The sequence below is a fragment of the Salvia splendens genome, chromosome 15, assembly GCF_004379255.2.
Source record: "Salvia splendens isolate huo1 chromosome 15, SspV2, whole genome shotgun sequence".
In the NCBI taxonomy this organism is placed as follows: Eukaryota; Viridiplantae; Streptophyta; class Magnoliopsida; order Lamiales; family Lamiaceae; genus Salvia; species Salvia splendens.
The window spans coordinates 21,228,602-21,252,781 of NC_056046.1; the positions used below are offsets into that span (position 1 = coordinate 21,228,602).

General features: G+C 43.4%; 1 long non-coding RNA gene across 1 annotated transcript; it reads left to right on the forward strand.

Annotated features, from left to right (window-relative positions):
• The first annotated feature begins 21,487 nt into the window (after nt 1–21,487).
• On the forward strand, nt 21,488–22,309 carry LOC121767820. Its single transcript, XR_006043209.1, has 2 exons — nt 21,488–21,626; nt 22,164–22,309. It is a non-coding gene; the product is annotated as an uncharacterized LOC121767820 (long non-coding RNA).
• The last annotated feature ends 1,871 nt before the right edge of the window (nt 22,310–24,180 follow it).

The following is a 24,180-nucleotide window of genomic DNA, read 5'->3' on the forward strand; positions in this document are numbered from 1 at the left end:
GAGTCATTTAACTTGTTGCACTCGTTTTGAAAAAATGATAATAATGAATAATCCTCCGTCCTATATAAATAAGGACATTTTCCATTTTGGGACGTCCAATAAAAATATCCTCTTTTACTTGTGCTAACTTCTTTTTCTTCTAATAAAGTGGGTCTCATTCTCCACTAACAATAATATAATTATTTTTTCTTTTTATCTCTCTCTTACTTTACCAATTGTGCATTAATTAATATGTCGTCCCAAATGTCCATATATTTGTGGGACGGTGAGAGTAGTTAAAGTGGAGAAAGAGTAAAGTAAGAGAGAAAATAATGTAGATAACTCTTCTCTACATTATTTTCTCTCTTATTTTATTCTCTATCTACTTTAACTATTTATTACTAACATTTTTTAAAACGAGTGCAGAAAATGAAATGACTCTACTACTATGGAACGAGGGAGTACTTTTTTAACTATTTAAACTTATTTACTTCATTCGGCCCACAATAGGAGTTACATTTGGTGTGGGCACGGGTTTTAAGAAATATAAAGAATTGTGCATTGAAAAAGTTAGTAGAATATGAGATCCACTTTTTCATATTGGTTTTATAAGAGAATGTGAGTGAAGTTGGTTAGTGGAATGTAAGACCTACTTACCGTTTATGGTAATAGTGAAATGCGACTCTTATTGTAGGATAAATTGAAATGGTAAAATGTACTCCCTTTGTCCCAACTAAGTTGAGTTGTATTCCTTTTTGGGACGTCCCAACTAAATTGAGTCATTTCCCTTTTTGACAAAAAACAAAACACCCAATCACTCGTACTTTATTTCATTACCTACTTTACTACCTCTTTATCTTTCCTACTTTATTCCTTCCCCCTACTTTTCAACATAATTTCTTAATCTTCGTGTCCAAAAGTTTTGTATCAACTTAATTGGGACAAGGGGAGTAACTCTTATTGTGAGACGTATGTAGTATTTTTATTTTAAATGTATACAAACCACTTTTACGTATATATAAACACTCCTTTGAGGAATATGATTTGCTCATGTTCACTAGCGTTAAATATGTAAAATAAAAATGAAGTTGAGATTCAAATCTTAGAATTGTAGAAATTATTTAAAAAAAGTGTAAGGTGTCAAGTTTTATTGGGTTTGTATCTCATCAACCCTAACACGAAGAATATTCTATTATTAATGGGTTCGAGTCTTGTACGTATCGGGTTCGGAGGTAGCAGGGTCAATTTCGTATTTGAATTAAGAATTTTCTTAACAAGTTGAATTAGCATTAGATTCGACCATTATAAGGTTGAGCTGATAAGAATCAATCCATCCAATTTGTCACCCTTGTTAGTGTTCATACTTGGTCGTGTGGCAAAGTTACAAAATGATATGTCTAAATAAAATGAAGGAAAAGAAAAGTGAAGTAAAAGTATATAAGTGAAATATGGCGGCGAGTGTACGTATATTAATAATGATGCGAGTATGGAAGGTCAAGTTTTGGGATGAGAGTTAAGAGAAAAAGCAGGTGCTAGTGTGGGCTCTAGTTGATCAATTTCGGTATTGTTCATGGACCTACTAAAAGAAAATTGGGACATTTTTAGAATGAATCTTTGGCTGCCCAAATTAAACATGGCCGTTTTAGGGTCAAATAAGAATTTACATTGAAACTCGTCTTGCCACGTGATACGAACCCCACGTCAGAGCCGGCCGCGGGAAGGCAAACACCGACGGCGACAGCGGTGGAACCAACGCCGAGCGCCGCGTCGTCGGGGGAGAAAGACATGCACACGTCGATCGCGACGACCAAGGCGAAGAGGAACCGGCGTCCGCCCGATTTGTTCGGGGATTACGTCCCGAAGTAGTTAGGAGTATTAATTTCCTTTTTTTATCTTATCCTTTTATTTTTGGTAATTAGTTTATTTTTGGTTAATTATTTATTTCGGGTTTTCTTTGTGGTTCTTTCCCGAGATGCGTTAGGATTAGGAGTCGAACCACCCTAGGGTCCTTAGTCTATAAATAGGGCTATGTTCATTAATTCATTCATCAATAAAAATTACATCTATTTGCCCACAAGGAACGAGTTCTTCCTATAAACTCTAGCTTGCCGCTGCCCGACGGAGAGCCTCCGCGCACAACCGCCGCTAGCATCACCGCCGATCCCTCTCCACGGGACGCCGGAAAAATCTTGGATCGCCGAGCCATCGAGCCGCCGATCATCGTTGAGGAGCGAGTCCTTAACATCTGGTGCTTTCATCCAGTACTCATGCCACGTTTTGAGAACAACAACTATAATCACAACAACGGCAAAGCCGTTTGGAGCTCCGGCCGCCCCGACGCCTATCCGGCGACGCGATTCGGGGGGAGACAGCCGCGAGCAAACCGCCGCGAGAATGGCGGGTTTCGGGTTCCACATGGGGACGACGGCGACGGCGAGAGTCGCCAACCGGAGGAGCCGAGAATGGAGGAAACCAGCCCCGCGACCCTAGATCTTGTATTGGAAAGATTGGAGAGATTAGAGAAATTGGGTAAATTCGAGACAGAGAGAAATGATACAGCCCGTCATGCCGACAATCTTGACCATTCTGGGTCACGGGAGACGGACCAACCTTCGGGTTTTGGCGTCGGAGGTGACTGGGGGTACGACGAGACGCGTCGCATGAGATCGGGCGATTGGGCCGCTGGCGGACGAAACCCTACTTGGGGTTTTCACGAGGGTCCGCAGGACGCTAGGGCACGACGCGATACAATCGGTCGTAATGGGCCCGAATGGACAACACAAGGCAACCGCATTTCGAGGCAATCATCTGGGAGGTTCGATCATTCTTTTAATCGGCCGCCAACATGTTGGGACCCTCCACAGAGATATCAGGGGGGTGGCCAGGGTTTCGAGAGGCAGCAAGGGGTGAGGATGGATCCCCCGCGATTCGACGGGTCGGATGCGACAAACTGGATTTCTAGAGTCCAATATTACTTCAATCACCTTATGATGCCCGAAGCTCAACGATTACATTATGCCGTGATGTTATTTGACCAGCCAGCGGCAGAATGGGTATTTAATTATTGTGCAAACAATGAGTTCGTCACGTGGGACGACTTTCTGGAGGATGTTCGCCATCGCTTCGATAGAAGGAGCTCTCAGAATTATTTTGGTCTATTGGCAAAACTCACGCAAACAGGACCACTGTTGGAATATCACAATACGTTCGAAAAATACTTGAATCGAGTCCAAGGGATCCCGGAATCAGAATTGTTCACTTTGTTTGTAGCGGGCCTCAAGCCGGACGTCCAGGAACGCGTAAGGTTGCACAGACCAGGGTCCCTATCAGCCGCAATGGCCTTGGTTTTGGAGTGGACAGATGTTCCGTATGAGCGCGGGCCTCAATCGGCTCTTTCAGCGACACAACGTCGGCCTTGGCAGAACCGTGAGGGCCGAGGCCAACCTATTACCTCGGCAGGCCCAACGTCAGGAGCGGGCCCAGCCACGGGGGGCCAGACAGCGGGCCCAGTCAGCCGCGGTGGGGAAAGGCTGCGACCCGATGCCATTCGGGTATCCCAAGCCGAAAAGACGGAGCGCGCCCGTTTGGGTTTGTGTTACTATTGCCCCGAAAAGTGGATCGTCGGACATGTGTGCAAACAAAGACTACTATGCTACGCCGAGGACGAAGCAGAGGAGGATGAGGAGGCGGATGGATTTTCGGGTGAGGAGACGGTACCAACAGACGTGTCGCATGTTCACGCAATGGATGGGGGTCGTCGATCTCGGCGGATTAAAGTCGTGGGGGTTATACACGATCGTGAGGTGTGTGTCTTAATTGACACAGGGAGCGACCGGGATTTTCTCCACCCGAAGATTGCAGAATCATTGCACTTGCCGCTATCGCCTATTCGACCATTCAAGGTGATTGTGGGTAACGGGGCGGCCCTTCTTTGCACACACGTCTCCAGACAGACTAAATTGGAGGTGCAGGGCACGGTTTTTATGGTGGATCTCCATATTTTACCTATTCACGGGCCAGATGTGATTCTAGGAATGGACTGGCTGGAATCGTTGGGGAAAGTGACCGCAGATTTTGCGGGCAAGACATTGGAATTCGTGCACGGGGAGAACCGTATTAAGTTGACGGGGGTTACGCCACCCGCCCGCAAGATAGATGGCGCATCACTGGCAGCTTTGATGTCCCCTTCAGAAGGTTTGGAGGTATATGAGATCATGCTCTTGGATCCAGAACCAACCACTACCCTGCCCGAGAACCGAGAGGAATTCCCGGCGGATCTGGCGTCACCCATAGCTGCGGTTCTAGAATCTTACAGACCGGTTTTTAGCATGCCGGCCGGGATGCCACCATCGCGCCCTTATGATCACCGTATACATCTGCTGCCGGGCGCGAAACCGATCAATGTCAGGCCGTATCGCTACCCCTATTTTCAAAAGAACGAGATAGAGCGCCAGGTCAAGGATATGTTAGATCAAGGGATTATTCAGAGAAGCAACAGTCCATTCTCTTCCCCAGTGCTGCTGATTCGTAAGAAAGATGGATCTTTTCGCTTCTGCATTGATTATCGTGCGCTGAACACGGCCACTGTACCGGACCATTTTCCAATACCCACGGCGGATGAGCTTTTTGATGAATTGGGAAAGGCCAGGGTGTTTACGAAACTAGATTTGCGGTCAGGATATCATCAGATCAGGATGCAAGAGGAAGATGTATTCAAAACGGCCTTTCGAACACATGACGACCATTTTGAGTTCTTGGTAATGCCTTTTGGGTTAACAAATGCCCCATCGACCTTTCAGGCAGCAATGAACGCAATTTTTCAGCCGATGTTAAGAAGGTTCGTCATTGTTTTCTTCGATGACATACTGGTCTATAGCCCGACACTGGCAGATCATGGGGAGAATTTGTCCGCCGTATTGAAAGTTTTACAACAAAATAGTTTCTTCGTCAAATTGCCCAAGTGCTCTTTCTGCAGTTCCACCGTGGAATATTTGGGACACTTGATCAGTAACGGTTCTCTTATGGCCGACCCCAATAAAATTAGTGCGATGACAGCTTGGCCGAAGCCGAAGAATGTTAAGCAACTCCGGGGGTTCTTGGGGCTCACCGGGTATTACCGCCGTTTCGTGGCAGGATACGCACTGATTGCATCACCATTGACCGATATGTTGAAGAAGGACGCCTTTGTATGGACCCCGGAGGCGGACTCTAGTTTCGTGGATCTGAAGGGAGCCATGACGACAGCCCCGGTACTTCGTCTACCTGATTTTGAGAAGACCTTCTGCGTCGAGACGGACGCCTCGGATACGGGCATTGGCGCAGTATTACTACAGGAAACTCACCCGATTGCCTTCTTTAGCAAGAAACTTGGGCCTCGCCGCCGAGTCGCTTCTACTTATCACAAAGAATTGTACGCGATTGTCGAGGCGGTACAAAAATGGCGTCAGTATCTCCTGGGAAGAGAGTTCATTATTAGGAGTGATCAAAAGAGTTTAAAAGAACTGCTCCAGCAGATAGTGCAGACGCCGGAGCAACAGCTATATGTGCGTAAGCTCATGGGATATAAGTTCGTTATCGAGTATAAAAAGGGAATCACGAACCGCGCAGCCGACGCACTGTCACGGCGCGAGGCAGACGAACCTTCCGACGGCGCGCACGCAGTAGCGCCCCCGGACGCCGACGACGAGCCAGGGGCAGCGCGCAACGGCGAACTCCTGGCAGCCGCGGCACACCCTATCCCGCAGCTGCTAGAGTTACTTCGGCGGGAAACCGCGACGTCCCCAGAAATGCGAGAGATCATGGGCGACATCAAGGAAGGTCGGGCCCCACCTCATTTGACCTTAGTAGACGGCCTGGTGTACTACAACCGGCGCTTATTTGTGAGCTCACGGTCGTCAGCAAGGACGCCGATTTTGACAGAATATCATTGCTCGCAATCGGCGGGTCACCCAGGGTTCGAGCGTACGTTGCGCCGCGTGACTGCCGATTTTTACTGGCCCAACATGAAGAAAGAAGTTAAGAGGTTTGTGGAAGCGTGCATCGTGTGCCAGACGACGAAATACTCGACCCAAAAGCCGGCCGGATTGCTACAGCCCCTGCCAATTCCATCCCAAGTGTGGGAAGACGTGTCCATGGACTTTATTACGGGCTTACCTCACTCGCGGGGCTACACGGTAATAATGGTGGTTGTAGACCGCTTGTCAAAGTACGCACATTTTGCTCCATTGCCAACGAGGTTTGATGCGTTACGCGTGGCTCAATTATTCATCAATACGGTCGTGCGCCACCACGGTTTTCCAAAAACCTTGGTCTCCGACAGGGACTCAGTATTCTTAAACCTGTGTTGGAAGGAATTAATGCGGCTTAGTGGCACGAAGTTGAATTTCTCGACGGCTTACCACCCCCAGTCGGATGGTCAGACGGAAGTGCGAAATAGAGGATTGGAACAGTACTTGCGCGCGTTCACGGCCGATCGGCCATCCAAATGGGCGAATTTTCTTCCTTGGGCTGAGCTTGCTCTCAATTGTTTTCATCATGCAGGCTTGGGAATGTCTCCCTATAAAGCGCTCTATGGACGGGAGCCGCCAAACTTGATTTATGCGGCCCCTTCACGGGCAACGCCTCCAGAAGCGGCGGATTTGATCCGCCAACGAGGGGAGCTGTTGGTGGAGTTACGGCGGAATTTAGAGCGCGCCCAGCAGCGTATGCGCGAGTCAGCCAACAAACACCGTCGCCATGTGGAGTTCGAAGTGGGTAACTTGGTTCTTTTGAAACTCCAACCTTATAGGCAGCATTCGGTGGCTCGTCCTCAGTCCGCCAAACTAGCGCGACGTTACTACGGGCCATTTGAGGTGCTGGAACGGATTGGACCGGTCGCGTATAGCTTGCGGCTACCGGAGGGGAGTAGGATTCACAACGTCTTCCACGTAAGCCTCCTTCGCGAATTCGTGGCTCGCGGCAACGCAGGGTTAGCGCTGCCGACGGAGTTCTGTGGGGACATGCCGGTGGTTTATCCGGTTCGGGTATTGGATAAACAGGTTTTATGGCACGACGATAGACCCGTGGAGCATGTGTTGGTTCGCTGGTCCGATGGAACCGATTCTCCTACGTGGGAGCCTCTTGAACTGGTGCAGCGGAAATTTCCAAATGTGCTCCTTGAGGACAAGGAGGTTGCTATGGAGGGGGGAGTTGATACGAACCCCACGTCAGAGCCGGCCGCGGGAAGGCAAACACCGACGGCGACAGCGGTGGAACCAACGCCGAGCGCCGCGTCGTCGGGGGAGAAAGACATGCACACGTCGATCGCGACGACCAAGGCGAAGAGGAACCAGCGTCCGCCCGATTTGTTCGGGGATTACGTCCCGAAGTAGTTAGGAGTATTAATTTCCTTTTTTTTATCTTATCCTTTTATTTTTGGTAATTAGTTTATTTTTGGTTAATTATTTATTTCGGGTTTTCTTTGTGGTTCTTTCCCGAGATGCGTTAGGATTAGGAGTCGAACCACCCTAGGGTCCTTAGTCTATAAATAGGGCTATGTTCATTAATTCATTCATCAATAAAAATTACATCTATTTGCCCACAAGGAACGAGTTCTTCCTATAAACTCTAGCTTGCCGCTGCCCGACGGAGAGCCTCCGCGCACAGCCGCCGCTAGCATCACCGCCGATCCCTCTCCACGGGACGCCGGAAAAATCTTGGATCGCCGAGCCATCGAGCCGCCGATCATCGTTGAGGAGCGAGTCCTTAACACCACGCCACAACTCCTTGTCACATTATCATTCTCCTCTTTGTTTAAACTAAGGTGCAGACTAGTTCGATGGCTATTTGCACGTTGTCGACAACACAATGCATGAGTGCTTAAGTGTCATGCGAATCCATGGCACATTTGGGAACGTAGACTTAGGTTTCCATGATGACCGCTGATTGTTGGTACCTGATCCAAATTTACGAGATTGTGCACGACTTTTTACCGATATGTTTGGTAGCATACACTGCATGCATTGGCAGTTGAAGTAGTGCCCAATGGCTTTGAGGGGTACATTACAAGGGTCGTGGTTTACACCTGACCATCATCCTAGAGGTTAGAGGTAGTTGTAAACCAACATCTCTAAATTTGGCATGCATTCTTTAATATCGGTGTTACAAATAACATCAATGAGTTCAACCACTCTTATGTCTTCAATGATGTCGTGGCAAGAAGGGCGCCATGTGCATATTTCACTTCCAATGGACGTCAGTATCGAATGACATCGCAAATGGCATCTATCTAAGGTGGTTGGCTGTTAAGGACTTAAATCCCTAACCAGTTGTAGAACAGAGAACAACTATGAAGAGATAAATCCGGCACCCGTGAGGGTCGGCGGAGATAAAGATCTGGGCGGCTGTGCGCGGGTTCCAACCCGTCGGGCAACGGCTACAGATCAGATATACGTTCCGGCTGTGCGCGGAGACCTTCCGTCGGGCAGCAGGTAGCGTAAGGAATTAGGGATTCAAAGAATCACACGTGGACTTGGCCAAAATAATATTGCATTTCATTGAATGAATATTATGGAAGACTCCACACATATTTATAATATGTGTGGATACAAAAAAGATATGCTAAATCCCTATAATATCTAAACAAAATAATAAAAGAAGATATGCTAAATCCCTATGATATCTAAACAAAATAATTATAATAGAAGAGAGTTAGGATCGTATCAACTCCCCCACGGTTGAAATCCACCTTGTCCTCAAGGTAGGAACCATAAAACCACGAAGAGAGTTGAAAGTAGAAGCTCTGGCGAGGTATCTCCTCCTGGATCAAACGCCCACCGAATAGTTGTGCGTCTCCCTTCATCATTTCCACCCAAAATCACCAATAGAGAACCGTGTTGGGTATAAGATATGGTGGACACCCCCGCCATATTGTTGTCGTGACAATTCAACGCAAAAATGAAAAGTTTTGCCACACCTCCATGAATGCTCAAACACGGCGTGTCATTTTCCGGAGGAATCAACCTTGCATCGGCGGCGAGCGACGGTAATCGAGGATTCATACTTGTAACATTACTGACATTCAAATCCACATAGACACAAACAAGTGCTTGCGAACCGGAGTGAGCATCACCTGTCTTACCCAATTCTTCTGCTTTTAATTTAAGCTCATCCTCAAACAACCTTCGCTTCTCTTCCATTTCCTCTTGACTGTCCTGTTTTTTCATATCCAATCCAGCCTCGATGCCATCAACAAGGCTCTGATTCTCCATGCTCTCTCTCTTGTTCGGCTTCTCACTCAACACACTGAAATCTTTTTCTTTCTGCTCTAAACTAGATCGAAGGGCTTCGGTTTTATTTCCTTTCTCCAGCAAAGTCGCTACATCATATTTCATCTCCAATTCCTTATGTGTTGGAACACTAATATCATCAATCTTCTCGTCATATGCCCCGACAAGCACTTGCAGCGGCGTATTGTTGGTCTTGGTGTTCTCTTCTAGGGACTCGTCATTTGGTACAACAAGATTAGCACTCCCATTGTGAGCAACGTTGTCGGGAACATCCTCAGCTAGATTATCGTCATCAATATTCTCCTCAAACAATGCATTCAGGCAGGCGAGAAGGGCGGCTTGCTCCAATCTACAACTACGTAACTTCTCGTTGAAATCACTTACGGCAGCTAGTTGGGCCGGGCAAGGCGAACGAACCTTGAGACTGGGGGCAACAACAGGCAACGTCGTTGTGCGGTGACCCAACGATCGGTCGCGCGGTGGTGGCTGGTACATAGGCTGTGTGTGCAACTCTTCCGGTGAATCCCAACAGGTAGGCGAGTGCGTAGCTTGGTCAGAAGTTTGACTGGTCACCAGCGTGGGCTGACTGTATAGGTCCCGCGGTGGCTGTTCGGTGGAGTAGCGGGGCCGGTGGGAGGGGGGCTGGACTCGCAGCGCTCTCACCTCCTCCTGAAGGTGAGGTCGATCCCTGCACGTCTCCGAGCGTCGGGGCCGGTCAAAAGGCAGGTAGTCACGGTCCTGCTGTTGCGCCGGTGGACAGCGACGATTGGTTTGATGTCTGGGCGGATTCCAGCAACTCGGTGGACGCGGCGGTGGCTGATCATAATCCGAGTATCCCTGCGATGCCCGATGAGGCGGTGGTTCCCAACAAGAGGGCTGCCGCGTCGGTGGAGGGTCATAGGGATCGAAATCCTGGAGTTGGTATCTCGGTCGTGGGCGACGATCAGGTGGATCCAAGTGGTGTGAGACGTAGGGTGATTCTGGATCAGGCCACGACGGTGAACGGAGTACTTCCACCTTGCTGCTCGGAGGGTCCCAACAGGTTACACTGCGAGGTTGGGCCAGCTGGTAGGGACGGAATGGTTGTGTGGCCTGAGAGACGTCGTATTGACGACGGCGATAGCCGACGTAGTCGTATGACATGTCGACGGACTGAAGCAGGGCTGTGGTGGATGATGAGCGTCTGACTTTGATGCGGCACACGGGAATCTTTCCCGTTGGGCGTTGCAGAAGTAGAGTTGTCCGGCGGCTAGAGCTCGGCGGACAGGCGGGACTCGACAACCAAAGCAGTTGTTGTGCACGGAATGTTTTCCGTCGGGCAGCGATGTAGCTTCGGTTCGAGATGGTGGGAGGGTGAGATCACGATGAAAGCACCAGTTGTTAAGGACTTAAATCCCTAACCAGTTGTAGAACAGAGAACAACTATGAAGAGATAAATCCGGCACCCGTGAGGGTCGGCGGAGATAAAGATCTGGGCGGCTGTGCGCGGGTTCCAACCCGTCGGGCAATGGCTACAGATCAGATATACGTTCCGGCTGTGCGCGGAGACCTTCCGTCGGGCAGCAGGTAGCGTAAGGAATTAGGGATTCAAAGAATCACACGTGGACTTGGCCAAAATAATATTGTATTTCATTGAATGAATATTATGGAAGACTCCACACATATTTATAATATGTGTGGATACAAAAAAGATATGCTAAATCCCTGTAATATCTAAACAAAATAATAAAAGAAGATATGCTAAATCCCTATGATATCTAAACAAAATAATTATAATAGAAGAGAGTTAGGATCGTATCATTGGCTTTTGTCAAGACATCTTCGTGACCAACTGACCTCAAAAGAGCTTGTAATCGCTGATGCCGATTGAAATCAAATGGAAACGAAAAATAACAGCAGAAATTCACAGCACACTACGAGATACATGGTTCGGTGTTACCACCTACTTCCACGGAGAATATTGATCACTTTATTCACTATCACTCAAGATTTGATTACAGAAGTAGAACGCAATCAATACACACTCAAATCACCACAATCTCTCTCTAACTCTCGGATGATTCTTGAAGAACATGGTACTCTCACAACTGTGAAAGTGTGACTAATCTAACCGATTAACTAACTAAGAAAACAGAAAAATGGAGATGTACATATACTCCCCAAAGCTTACGGTTTCAGCTCAAACTGATTTGAGCTGTTTCATCTCCCAAACCTTTTAAGCCCCCTTTCTTTTCCTTATTTGGAAATCAGTCCCTCAACTCAATAAGTTGTTCAATTGCTCCCACAACTTCCAACAAATCTCCACCTTGGGACAAGTGAACAAGTCTTGGACCATCTCATCTTCCTTCTCCATTCCCCTATTTCTGCTTCAAGCCAATCAGCTCCAAGCAATACTTCAACTTGGTGTTGGGAATGACTTTAGTGGGCATATTTGATGCATTATCATCTGTAGACACCTTAGTTACTCTCACAATCCTCTGTTAACTTCATCTCTAATAAAACGAAGTCTTACATCTACATGTTTACTCCTTTTATGGAAGGTTTGGTGCTTAGTCAAGCAAATCGCACTAGCACTGTCACATTTGATCTCCACTGATTCTTGATTAATTCCAAAATCCCCAGAATCCCTTTGAGCCAAAATGATTCCTTTACTGCTTCAGCAATTGCTATATAATCTGCCTATGTAGTAGAAAGAGCTACCACAGATTGCAAGCAAGATATCCAACTCACAGCAGCTCCATTCAAAGTAAACACATATCCTGATTGTGACTTTCTTGTGTCATAGCTCACTGCATAATCTAAGTCAGAGAACCCTTTCAACTGTTCTCCACCTTCACTCTGATTCTCTTGAACAATATCCCATATTCAGTAGTCCCCCTCAAGTACCTCAAAATCCACTTCAATGCCTGTCAATGTTCAATGCCTGGATCAGCCATAAATCTGCTCACCACACTTATAGCATGGTTGAGATCTGGTCTTGTGCAAACCATTGTGTACATGATTTCTGAACCTCTGGAATGTTTGGAGCTGCAACAAGCATATCATCAACATAGAGAAGCAAATATGCTAAGATCTCTCCATCTTCCTTTCTGATGTAGACACAGTCATCATACTTAGATTTTACTAAAACTATTTCCTGCATGTATTCATCAAACTTCAAATACCATTGTTTGGAACTTTGCTTGAGACCATAGAGACTCTTCTTAAGCTGACAGACCTTTCCTTCATCCCCTTTCTTGATGAAACTCTCAGGCTGCTCCATGTATATTGTCTCAATAAGATCACCATGTAGGAATGCTGTTTTGACATCTAATTGATGTAGTTCCCAGTCTCTTTGCACCACAATAGCTAGGAGGATTCTGATGGAGCTATGCTTCACAACTGGAGAAAAAACTTCATTATAGTCTATTTCCTCCTTTTGTGTGTACCCCTTTGCCACTAATCTTGCCTTAAACCTCACATTGTCATTCTGAAAAGCTTCTATTTTCTTTTTTGAATATCCACTTTGATCCAACAGTTTTCTGATTTCTTGGTCTAAGAACCAAAACCCAAGTTATGTTCTTGTACAAAGAATCCATCTCTTTTTGCATTGCTTTCATCCATCTATCCTTCTCTTGAGTTCTCATAGCATCCTTGAAGCTAGATGGTTCATGATAGTCAATGCTCTCCGCAACAGCCAATGCATAGTACATCATATCATAGTCTACAAACATGGCAGGAAGCTTGATCTGCCTTTTTGGCTTGCCTTGTCTTGGAGTTGGGATCCTTGGAGGCTCTTCATTATTCCTTCCATCAACTTCCTGATTTTGGCTTTCATCATCAGGTGATTTAGTCTCAGCATCCCTAACAGCAGAAAACTACACCTTAATTTGAGCACCATCAGTTTTTCTCTTTAGAAATGGCATTTCATCATCTTTGAATATCACATCCATGCTGATCACTACCTTCCCCTTTCCTGGTTCAGTGCACCATAACTTGTAACATTTCACTCCCTTTGGGTATCCCAGCATAACACATCTGATCGCCCTTGCCTCTAACTTTCCATGTCTGTTATGTGCAAAAGCTCTTGCGCCAAAAATCCCGAGTTTGCTGTAATCACCAACTGAGCCATACCACTTATTATCTGGGGTGCTGAAACCAATTGCTGAAGATGGACATTTATTCATTAGTACAACAGCCGTAGCTGCAGCTTCCCCCCAGAAACTTTTAGGTAATCCAGATTCCAAAAGCATAAATCTTACTCTCTCAAGTATAGTCTTGTTGGCCCTCTCTGCCACACCGTTCTGTTGGGAATTATTAGGCATGGTTCTATGCCTTTTAATCCCCTTCACTTTCTTCCTCACTTTCTTCAGAGTTGGCATCTATAACCCAGACTTGATCAATTCTTTCAGTCCAGAGAGGTTCACATGTCCCAGCCTCTTGTGCCAGATCTTAAGCTCCAGCTTCTCTGTGAGATTCACTTCATTACATATGGCCTTTGCCTGCAGATAGTATAGATTGTTCTATCTCTTAGCCTGCATCACGACCTTCCCATCTTTCATCACCTTCATAATTCCATTTCTTTAAGCAAACTCAAATCCCTTGTTTTCTAGAATCCGCAAAGATATCAGGTTCCTTTTGAGTTCTGGAATATATCTCACCTCTATGAGAATTCTGAAAGTTCCATCTTCCATGATGAACTTCACTTTCCCCTTTCCTTTAACCTGACATATATGATCATTTCCCAGAAGCACTGAGCCATCAGATTCCTCAACATCCATGATCCAGTCTCTGTTTGAGGTCATGTGAAAACTACAACCAGAGTCCATCACCCATGAATTTGACATCTTCCTATCTGTGACATTAATAACATGTGCCACTTCAATATGCTCAGTGACATCTGATGTATCTGGAGCATTCTTTTCTTCTGCCAACTTCTTCTTAAGTGCATAGCAATCTTTCTTGAGGTGCCCGGGCTTCTTGCAATGATGGCATGATCTAGTCTCCTTCCCATTAGCTCCATTATCTTTCCAAGATTTCTTCTGAGACTTCTTCTTCCCAGACTTCTTGGTACCATGCTTGACATTCAGACTTTCTGCTACAACATCAACAGGTTTGGAGCTTGATTTCTGAACTTCTTTGAGCTTCAAGGCAGAATACACTTCTTCATATGTTATCTTTGAATCCCTACCCAAGAGAATCGCATCTTTAAACTGCTCATAGCAACTGGGGAGTGAATTCAATAGCATCATAGCCTTGTCTTCGTCCTTGATCTTCTCATCTATCATCTCTAGATCATCCATACACTTCCCAAACTCCTCCAATTTCTCAAGAACACTCTTACTCTCCAAAATCTTGAAAGTAAAAAGTTTCTGCTTCAAATAGAGGCGATTCGCCATTGACTTGGTCATATACAATGACTCAAGTTTTTCCCAAACATCAGATGTCGTCTCCTCCTTGGAGACTTCCCTCAACACTCTGTCACTTAAGCTCAAGATCAAGGTGTTGTATGCCTTATCTTGGAGCTCCTGATTCTTCGCCGTTGCCTTCTCATCCGCATTATCGGCCTTGGCATCGCCGCCTCCTCTCAAGATCTCCCAAAGTCATTGCTGCATCATAACTGCCTTGATCTTCAATTTCCACAGCATGAAATGGTTGCTTCAGGTGAACTTCTCCATCTCAAATTTCGCGGTCGATATCGCAATCAAATTCCCACAGACGGCGTCAATTTGTAATCGCTGATGCCGATTGAAATCAAATGGAAACGAAAAACAACAGCAAAAATTCACATCACATTACAAGATACGTGGTTCGGTGTTACCACCTACGTCCACGGAGAAGATTGATCACTTTATTCACTATCACTCAAGATTCGATTACAGAAGTAGAACGCAATCAATACACACTCAAATCACCACAATCTCTCAATCTCTCTCTATCTCTCGGATGAATATTGAAGAACATGGTAATTTCACAACTGTGAAAGTGTGACTAATCTAACTGATTAACTAACTAAGAAAACAGAACAATGGAGATGCACATATACTCCCCACAGCTTACGGTTTCAGCTCAAACTGATTTGAGCTGGTTCATCTCCCAAACCTTTTAAGCCCCCTTTCTTTTCCTTATTTGCAAATCAGTCCCTCAACTCAATAAGTTGTTCAATTGCTCCCACAACTTCCAACAGAGCTCTACTCACGTAGATACAAAAGACCTCTAGGAAAGACATGGAACACGCAAATGGTGTGCTTCAAGCACGATTCATTATCATCAAGGGTGTGGGACGTATGTGGTACAATGATGCCCTTGTTGATATCATGTACGCGTACATTATGATCCACAACATGATTAAAGAAGATTAATAAATCGATAGCTCTATTTGGACAGACGAAGAGACGATTAATTTCTCGACTACAAGCGACTGTTCAACTAAAGGTGCTCCTATGGATTTTCGAGCGTGTTTAGCTTCTTGTGATTTTAACCTGTAATAAAAAAGCAACATGACCAACTCCAACAATATCTAGTCAGAAGAAATTTGGGCACGGCCCGCGGAGGCGTAGCGCAATCAGCAATATAGGGGCAGATCTTGCTGCAAGAAATTTGGGCACGCTTCAAGACCACGCAGATGGCGCCCTCATAGCATTTAGCAATCGAGCCAGCCATCTTTATGATTGTCAGTTTGTCACTGAAATGGAATAAGTTAGGGGTGAAAATTTGAATTGGAAATAAAATAAATAAATTTAGACGATCTCCATAATTCGGTAATGTCAGAAGAGGGCTTAACCTATCTCGTGTATCGGAATTTTACTCGATAAATTATGCGCCATCTAGACAAACTGTTGTTGGTGAGCAAGTCCCCTACTGGAAAACTCATGAGGATTCATCGAATTTCCCTACTTTGACCTTCTTAGTAAGAAGCCTTAGACTTGTTTATTATATTTTAATAAATAAACAATTATATTATATTATTTATTCTCATAATTAGGTAAACAAGTGGACGTGGCATTTCTCGTATACATGCACAAGCTGACTGTACGAAGGCATGTACGCTCAAAGCATCTGTTAGTATACAAACCCCAACATCAGAGTCCTACGCCTCTCTATAAATAGCAAGCCAAGCGCGAGTAGGAGGGGGGGCGCACAGAGAGAGAAACACATTCTTGATTTCAGCTCTTTTCAAGGGCTGAAATGGGAGCTCCCATCACTCAACACTCCTGAATTATGTCACTCAAGCACTTGGTCTTAGTTTAGTTTAGTTTAGTTTAGTTTAGCAGTGTGGTGGTGTTAGTTTTATCAGCTCTATATTTGGGTTCTGCAATTCCGCTTCAAGAAGAAGCTATGAAACAATTTCTACCTTAGTTCTGTTTACTTTTAGTTTATGCTTGACGTTCAGATTCGGATGTGTTGATGTAGTCTTTTCAGTTTATTAATCTATGTTTTGTGGAAGTTTGATCTACTTTTGATTTCATATTTACGATGCATATCTTAGCTCAAGTATTTTGTTGCGGTTTGAATTGGTTAGATCTGAGTTTTGATTTATGTTCTGTCTAATTGCGAAGAAAATTATGGATAAAGTGTTTTAGGATGTTTAGAGCTGATAAAACTAACACCACCACACTGCTAAACTAAACTAAACTAAACTGAGACCAAGTGCGTGAGTGACAGAATTCAGGAGTGTTGAGTGATGGGAGCTCCCATTTCAGCCCTTGAAAAGAGCTGAAATCAAGAATGTGTTTCTCTCTCTGTGCGCCCCCCCCCCCCCCTCCTACTCGCGCTTGGCTTGCTATTAATAGAGAGGCGTAGGACTCTGATGTTGGGGTTTGTATACTAAAAGATGCTTTGAGCGTACATGCCTTCGTACAGTCAGCTTGTGCATGTATACGAGAAATGCCACGTCCACTTGTTTACCTAATTATGAGAATAAATAATATAATATAATTGTTTATTTATTAAAATATAATAAACAAGTCTAAGGCTTCTTACTAAGAAGGTCAAAGTAGGGAAATTCGATGAATCCTCATGAGTTTTCCAGTAGGGGACTTGGCCAGATCTAGTAAGAAGAAAAATGTATTCACAACCTAGATAGGCTTTGGCTACCTATTGGTATGGTTGCGGTGTTTGTGATAATTCTCTCTTACCTAAGAAGATATTAGTAACACCGGTGTGGTAAAGCATTGAAAGGATCTAATACGAAATGTATTATTTATTGCTATCTACTGAAATAATATATTTCAGAAATTTTAGTATTTTCTAGTCTATGAAATTAATATCAATATTGTTTATTTAATCAGACGCCACTTTGACTTATCAATATGGGAGAGTTTGTACGTAACTCAAACATGATATCTTCGGTGGTAGTAATGGAATAACATGAAGGTATTGGAATATTATTTTATAGAATTCGCGTGCCCAGTGTGGTATGATTAAATCCCTAAGAGGTGTTTGAAAAAGGAATTTATTATTCAGAAATCTGCGCAGTTGGAATTTATTTCCACGAATAATAAATAAAGTTTCAAACTAGAAAAACTCTTTGGATAATTAACTTAATTCAAGTCACATTAGGGCTGGCAATTTTTTACACGACACGATAACACGACACGAACCGGCACGAAAATAATGGGTTTGGGTCAGAGCTTATTGGGTTCGTGTCCTTATCGGGTCGACCCGTTAAGGACACGAAAATTTCGTGTCGTGTTCGTGTCGGGTTCGTGTCGGGTTCGTGTTATCCGTTAACAATACGTGTTCGTGTCGTGTTCGTGTTATCCGTTAACAAATAATATTTTAATATTATTAATTCTTATTATTTTCATTTTTAATAGGTTTAACCGTTATCAGGTCGTGTTGTTATCGAGTCGTTATCGTGTCATCTCGTGTACGTGTTGTTATCGTGTCGTGTTGACCCGAATTGGTTCGTGTCGTTAATGGGTTCGTGTCGTGTTCGTGTCGTGTTCGTGTCTGAGGGTTTCGTGTCGTGTTCGTGTTCGTGTTCGTGTTTGAGGTTTTCTTAACGGGTCGTGTTCGTGTTTGTTGTTATCGTGTTCGTGTCGTTATCGTGTCGACACGATAACGACCCGACACGCACGATTTGCCACCCCTAAGTCACGTAGCAGACAAAAGAATTAAATTGATGGATTAAGATAATCTTAAACGCGGGAAATATTATAAAATAAAATGGACCCAACTTATTTGTAATTTGCTGATTTAGATGGGAGTGCAATATTATTCTTTAGTGGAACAAAATAATATTCCATTGATAATATATTAAATCATGTGTCAATTGATTTAATTATATATTTATCTAATGGGTGAGCCCAACATCTAAATTGCTTCATGGATCCCCACTCTAGCCCAAACCTAGTCCAAGCTTATAAATGGGGATAAGATGTGGAAACCCTAGCACACAAGACATAACACAATTCTCCTACTCTAAACCCTAGCCGCCACTCACGTGGCTTCTCTCTCTCTCCCTCACCTCGATTTTCGAGCCTAACCAAAGGGAGAGCTAGGGTTTTGATTCTTGTCTTATCTTTATCATTCTAATCCATAGAATTGAATCGAGGTAGATTGTTTTGTGTAGTGTTCTTCCTAGATCTCATCAAACTATTATTGATTCTTCGATATCTGCCCACACGGATGAATAATCAAGGACATGGGAATAGAGTGAAAGATTCGTGGTCGATAAATCAAGGATCTCCGGGTGGTGCAGCTAGCAACGTCAATCCTATGATGGATCAAGAGGTAACAATCGAATCTACGTCAAATTGCATGTCTACGCGTTTATTTGATGTATTAATCTATAGGTCTAAGTTAATTGCATGAAATTGGAATCGAATGCATAATCACCTAAATAGATCCGTAAGGACCTGTTTGTTTTTCGTGTCTTCTGTTGCGGTAGTCCCAACATCTGATCCCTAGGGTACCGTCCTCTCAAAATGTCATTCATGCCCTTGGCTTTTGGTAGGGGTTTTCAGCTCCATCTTCTATGCGGGAACTCATGTTGGCTCCGGTTGATCTGACTTGATCCGTTCATGCAGCAGTTTTACTCCTTTTCCTCGATTCGTCTGTCCGCCTAGTTGATCAGTTCATCCTTTGAATATGGCGGACTTTCACACACACCTGACTCATATTCGCATGTTAGATAGTAGAATTAGGTGCAATTTTATCACGGAACACGTGCATGAAACGAGCCTCATCATACAATTTTTACAAATATCTTTGTTTTGTCTACTAATACTTTCATCAGAAGAGCTTTGGGTTTCTTCTTCCACATAATCAGTTTCGTTGTCAGATTCTCTTAGGAGACTATTATTTTGATTCCTAATCAATTTAATATTTTTCTTCTTCTTCTTCTTTTTCCAACATTGATTTTCAGTATGACCTGGCCTATTGCAAAACCAACATTTTATTTCATTATTATTTCCGGGTGTAAAGTCTCATTTAGGTTTTTGCTTCCTATATTTATTCTTATGAGGTCGTCTAATGAAAGGTTTCTTATATTCTACTTCATATTTTCTTCTTTTAAATGTTTTTGTCTTCTTTTTTAATCTAGAAGAAGAAGCTTCTACCTTTTCTATTCCAAATATTTCACAAAAACATCCTAACTCATTCTTGGTTTTCAGCTTGTCTTTTCTATATTTATTTTGAAGTTTTAACTATGAACATAAGGCTAATCCTTCTTTTTTGATAAAGGCAAACAATTGTCCAAACGTTATATCTGTGAAAGGTATATTTTCTGATCCTATATCATTTTTGAGTTTTTGTATTATTCTTTCTCCAAATAATTTTGGTAATCCCATTATGAATCAATCTTTCCAAAAAGCTTGGTTACAATCATCTCTTCTAAGGACTTGGGTGAGGAAAACATATTTGTACCATCTATAATCCGATAGAGATGGGCATCTAAGGTTGGTTAAAACAATGGATGAACTTGTATATTCTTCTCTGGGGGTTTCCTATAAAATACATGGCAATAGTTATTACCAAAGCATCACTGACTTCCTTCATTACTCCATTATGATCTTCAATATTTATTTTATGATTTAATATTTCTAACTTGGATACAAGACTAAGTGCATTATCCCACCAATGTTTTAATTGCCCAGTAAACCCATTAACTATTAAGGCACATGCTGTTTCTTCTTCTTGTCCGTTGTGTTTGTATGTTGTTTTTTCCATTACCATTTCTTGGAGAGTGTTTAAAATTTCATATTCTGACTTTCCATCTATATTCCATTCAGTTATGGAAGATCCATCATAACTATATTTATAAAAAAGTCATCTTTCTTCATACTGTAGGTCTGCCGGGGAAGGCCTATAATAATAGTTTTTATTATAATTAGTATTTTGTCTGTTGTTCCTGAAAATTTTATTTATTCTATTTGGGTCCTCCTCTTTTTCATTAAAAACTTCTTCTAATCTTTCAAAACTAGCTTCTGACGAAGAGCAACTTGACTGGCTAGGATTTGATTCATCTTCTTCATTAATTTCATCAAGAACATTAATTTCAGAAGTGCTTACTAATTGATAGACCCTTGATCTATCGGACTAGAGTACCAACGATTTGTAGGGAAACGAAGAACAGGAATGATTACGAAGAATAAGATAAACCCTAGTTGAGGTACTAGGGGGCGATTTCCGCCAGAACCGGGAATGAGAATAAATTTTAACTTTATTTCTCAATGAATGAAAATACGATAATTATTCTATTATATAGAATTCTAAACCCTAACATATGTCTTGCTAATCAAGAAACATAATTAAAATACAAGATTACAAAAGATATGGAGAATAAATAAAGATAACTAACTAAAATAGAAGATATGCAAAATAAATAAAATCAAGAAGATATGTTGGACGAGATATGCTTGACGAGATTCACAAGATGACGAGATTCACAAGATCGAGGACCCTATAAACTCTCCCACCGTTGAAAACCACCTTGCCCTCAAGGTGGGTGATGAAATAAAAGCACGAGTGTCTCGTCCAAGGTGAAATTACTCTCAAAATCTCCAGGGTCAAAAATACGAATTCCTTTCATCGCACCAAAGTAGGACACTAATTCTCTTCCGTAATAGCTATCATTGTACCCAGTGTTGTTAAAATCGCGCCCCGAGCGCGCTTGGGTCGCGGGTCGCAAGGGTCGAGACCGACCTCGCCCCGATGCGGCGGGGTCGTGCGAGATCTGTGGAGCGACGGTGGGGCGCGCCTTGGTCGCCTGGGTCGCCGTGGGTCGCCTGGGCCGTCTGGGTCGCCGTGGAGCGAGTCGATTTTTTCTTCTCCTTTCTTCTTCATCAGCCACCACTCCTTCGGTGGGTCTTCTTCAGCAAAAGCAAAAATCACTTTATTCTTCAGCCACCACTCCTTCGACGACTCGACGTCCAGATTCTCAAGGTTTATCTACATGTACAAGCATCAAAGTTTTTCTGTATTCTCCTATTTTCCATCGTTTTTCTTGGGTGAACTCAAATTAAAGTTTGGCTTTTTATCTTTCTTGCATCGGGGTTTGTGAAAAAAATGAGTGTAGAGGTTGAACATGATTTGGCAAGAGGAGAATGAGAGTTGGTACAGGTGTAATCTTGTCCAAAATCCCATAATTAGTTTGTTGAGTTTTGATTTGAATAATAAAAAAAGGTGTCAGGATTAAATATTCTATAAATTGTGTCAGCTTCCGTGAAGCAAAACAAGAGAATGATAAAAATTTACAGATGCTTCCGTGAAGCAAAGCAATGCAATTATGTGTTACTTCTTTCCAACTTTTTTCTCTCATATTCCATTTTTTACATGTTTCTTGGCCTTTTTTGTTTTTTTAAAGCACTTGTTCACGAGGTCACGTCGGATGAATAAAAATAATTATTAGTTTTATTAGTTTTGTTATCAATAGCAATTTCAGACACGGTGAATTATCATTAATTATAAATAAATGATTGTTTATTTCTACAGATCATTTTTATACAAAATGTCTCAAGACCCGGCTAGGAAATATGCAAGAGCTGATTCGGATACCAGACATAAACTTACATGCAACTTTCTACGGATCATTTTGGAACTTTGATGATTTTTGATAATAAAATTCAGTTATTTAGTTATGTAATGTTGTTTAAAAATTTATATTTTCGTCTAATCTTCTTCTTCTTTTTTTTAATATGGAGTAATGATGTATGTAGATTTATTTGATGTGATAAACATTCAAGCAACAAACTTATAAAAGAGATATAAATATAATCATCATTCGGCTATTCTGGCGCCCCGATTCGTGGGTCTCTCGCCCCGTCGCCCCATCGCCCCGCGACCCGGGGTCCCCCCTCATCGCCCCGGGGCGCCCCGCGACCCTAACAACACTGATTGTACCCAATAAGGATCTCCTTCCAACCGAATTGCTTGACAATTATTGCATCAACGAAGTAACCATCCACAATCGTCTCTGGATAATACGTTCTCTGATCTATCCTTTGTGCTAGCCACCTCTCTCACCAATGCATCAACTCCTTTAAGAGCTACTAACTTCCTTATAAAACCACGAGAAGCACTCCAATAAGAACATGAGTGACTCCTTCTCAAGGTGGATGTACTCTCAAAATCTCCTGGGTCGAAAACACACGCTCCTTTCTTCTCACCAAACTAAAGAAGTTCACGTCCCCATCGTGTTGAAGCAGTAGAGAGAGTCGACGACATCGGCCATGTTACGTAAATATCATAATGCCTCTAGAATGCTCTTGGGTCTCGGCCTGAACAAGACAAGGATACTTCGTGACCCAATCTGGACTTGCGTGCATAGCCGACGGAGTTCACAGCTGACTCGCTGCTTTTGCGCGTGTTTGGAGTAGCGAAAGCGGCTGAAGTTACTCGCAACAGTGACTGCTTGTTTGTGACAGCAGTGCTGATCCGTGACAGCAGCGAGTCCACGGCAGAAGCATTAGCAGCACGGCTGGAACAGGTCGTTCGGTCAGACAGCACTTTCAAACTTATAGTAATGTTTCTGCCCAAATGCAACGTATCATCGCACGACAAAAATGAGTGGGTATCAGCAGCGAAAGCTTCAGTTAAATTATAAGATATATTATGCCCCGCTACACCATTTCTGCCCAAATGCCCCACTTCTTTCCCTTGTATCATCTAAAGTAATGCATAGCAGTTCAACATGTTGTTTTCCTTGAGCAGCTGCTGCATCGTCCTTTCCATAATCATTTTCATGAAACCTCTTGTTACATCCCGCCTCCATAGTCTTGTAAACCATCAAATCCTCAAGATTCGGTGGAATAGAGGATGCGTAAGCATGCTTCCTGCACTCCTCCATATTCTGTCGAGCCATCTTTTCATCAAGAACAATGCTAGAGTCCAATATGCAATATGCACCTACATAAACTGGTTCACTCGTAGCAGTCTTTGAATTCTCAACAATATAGGGGATCCCAAGATTAACCTGATCAAATACACAAGAACCTGCCTCCTCAAAGAATGCCGAAGAAAATACCTCCTCGGCAATAGCTTCCGAATTCTCATAGCAATTTATTGTATCAAAACCAATTCCATTAGAAATAATATTGTTGGTCGATTCCATAGTTGGAGGCTGATCAACCAACTGATCATCATCAACAACATGTGAAACCTCATCCTCTAATTCGGGAGCAAAGTGGGTAGTCTTCATACCTACGTTATATGCTTCCGAAATCGTATCACACGAGGCATCATCAACGCTGCAGAGAGTTGGCGCTGCATCAGTTATTGAAGAATCCAACATGACTTCTTTCGGTGCATCAACAATAGGCTCAGATTGATGGACATCGTCCACCATATGTGAATCACCCACAAGTAACTCCGGAGTAAAACGATGATAGACCGCCACCAAGAAATCCTCCCACGAACCATCAATGTCAGTTTTTTGATAATTATGAAACCAATCGGTCACCGGCGGATTGAACAAGTATTTCGTAAGATAAAGGCGATCATCGAGCGGAGT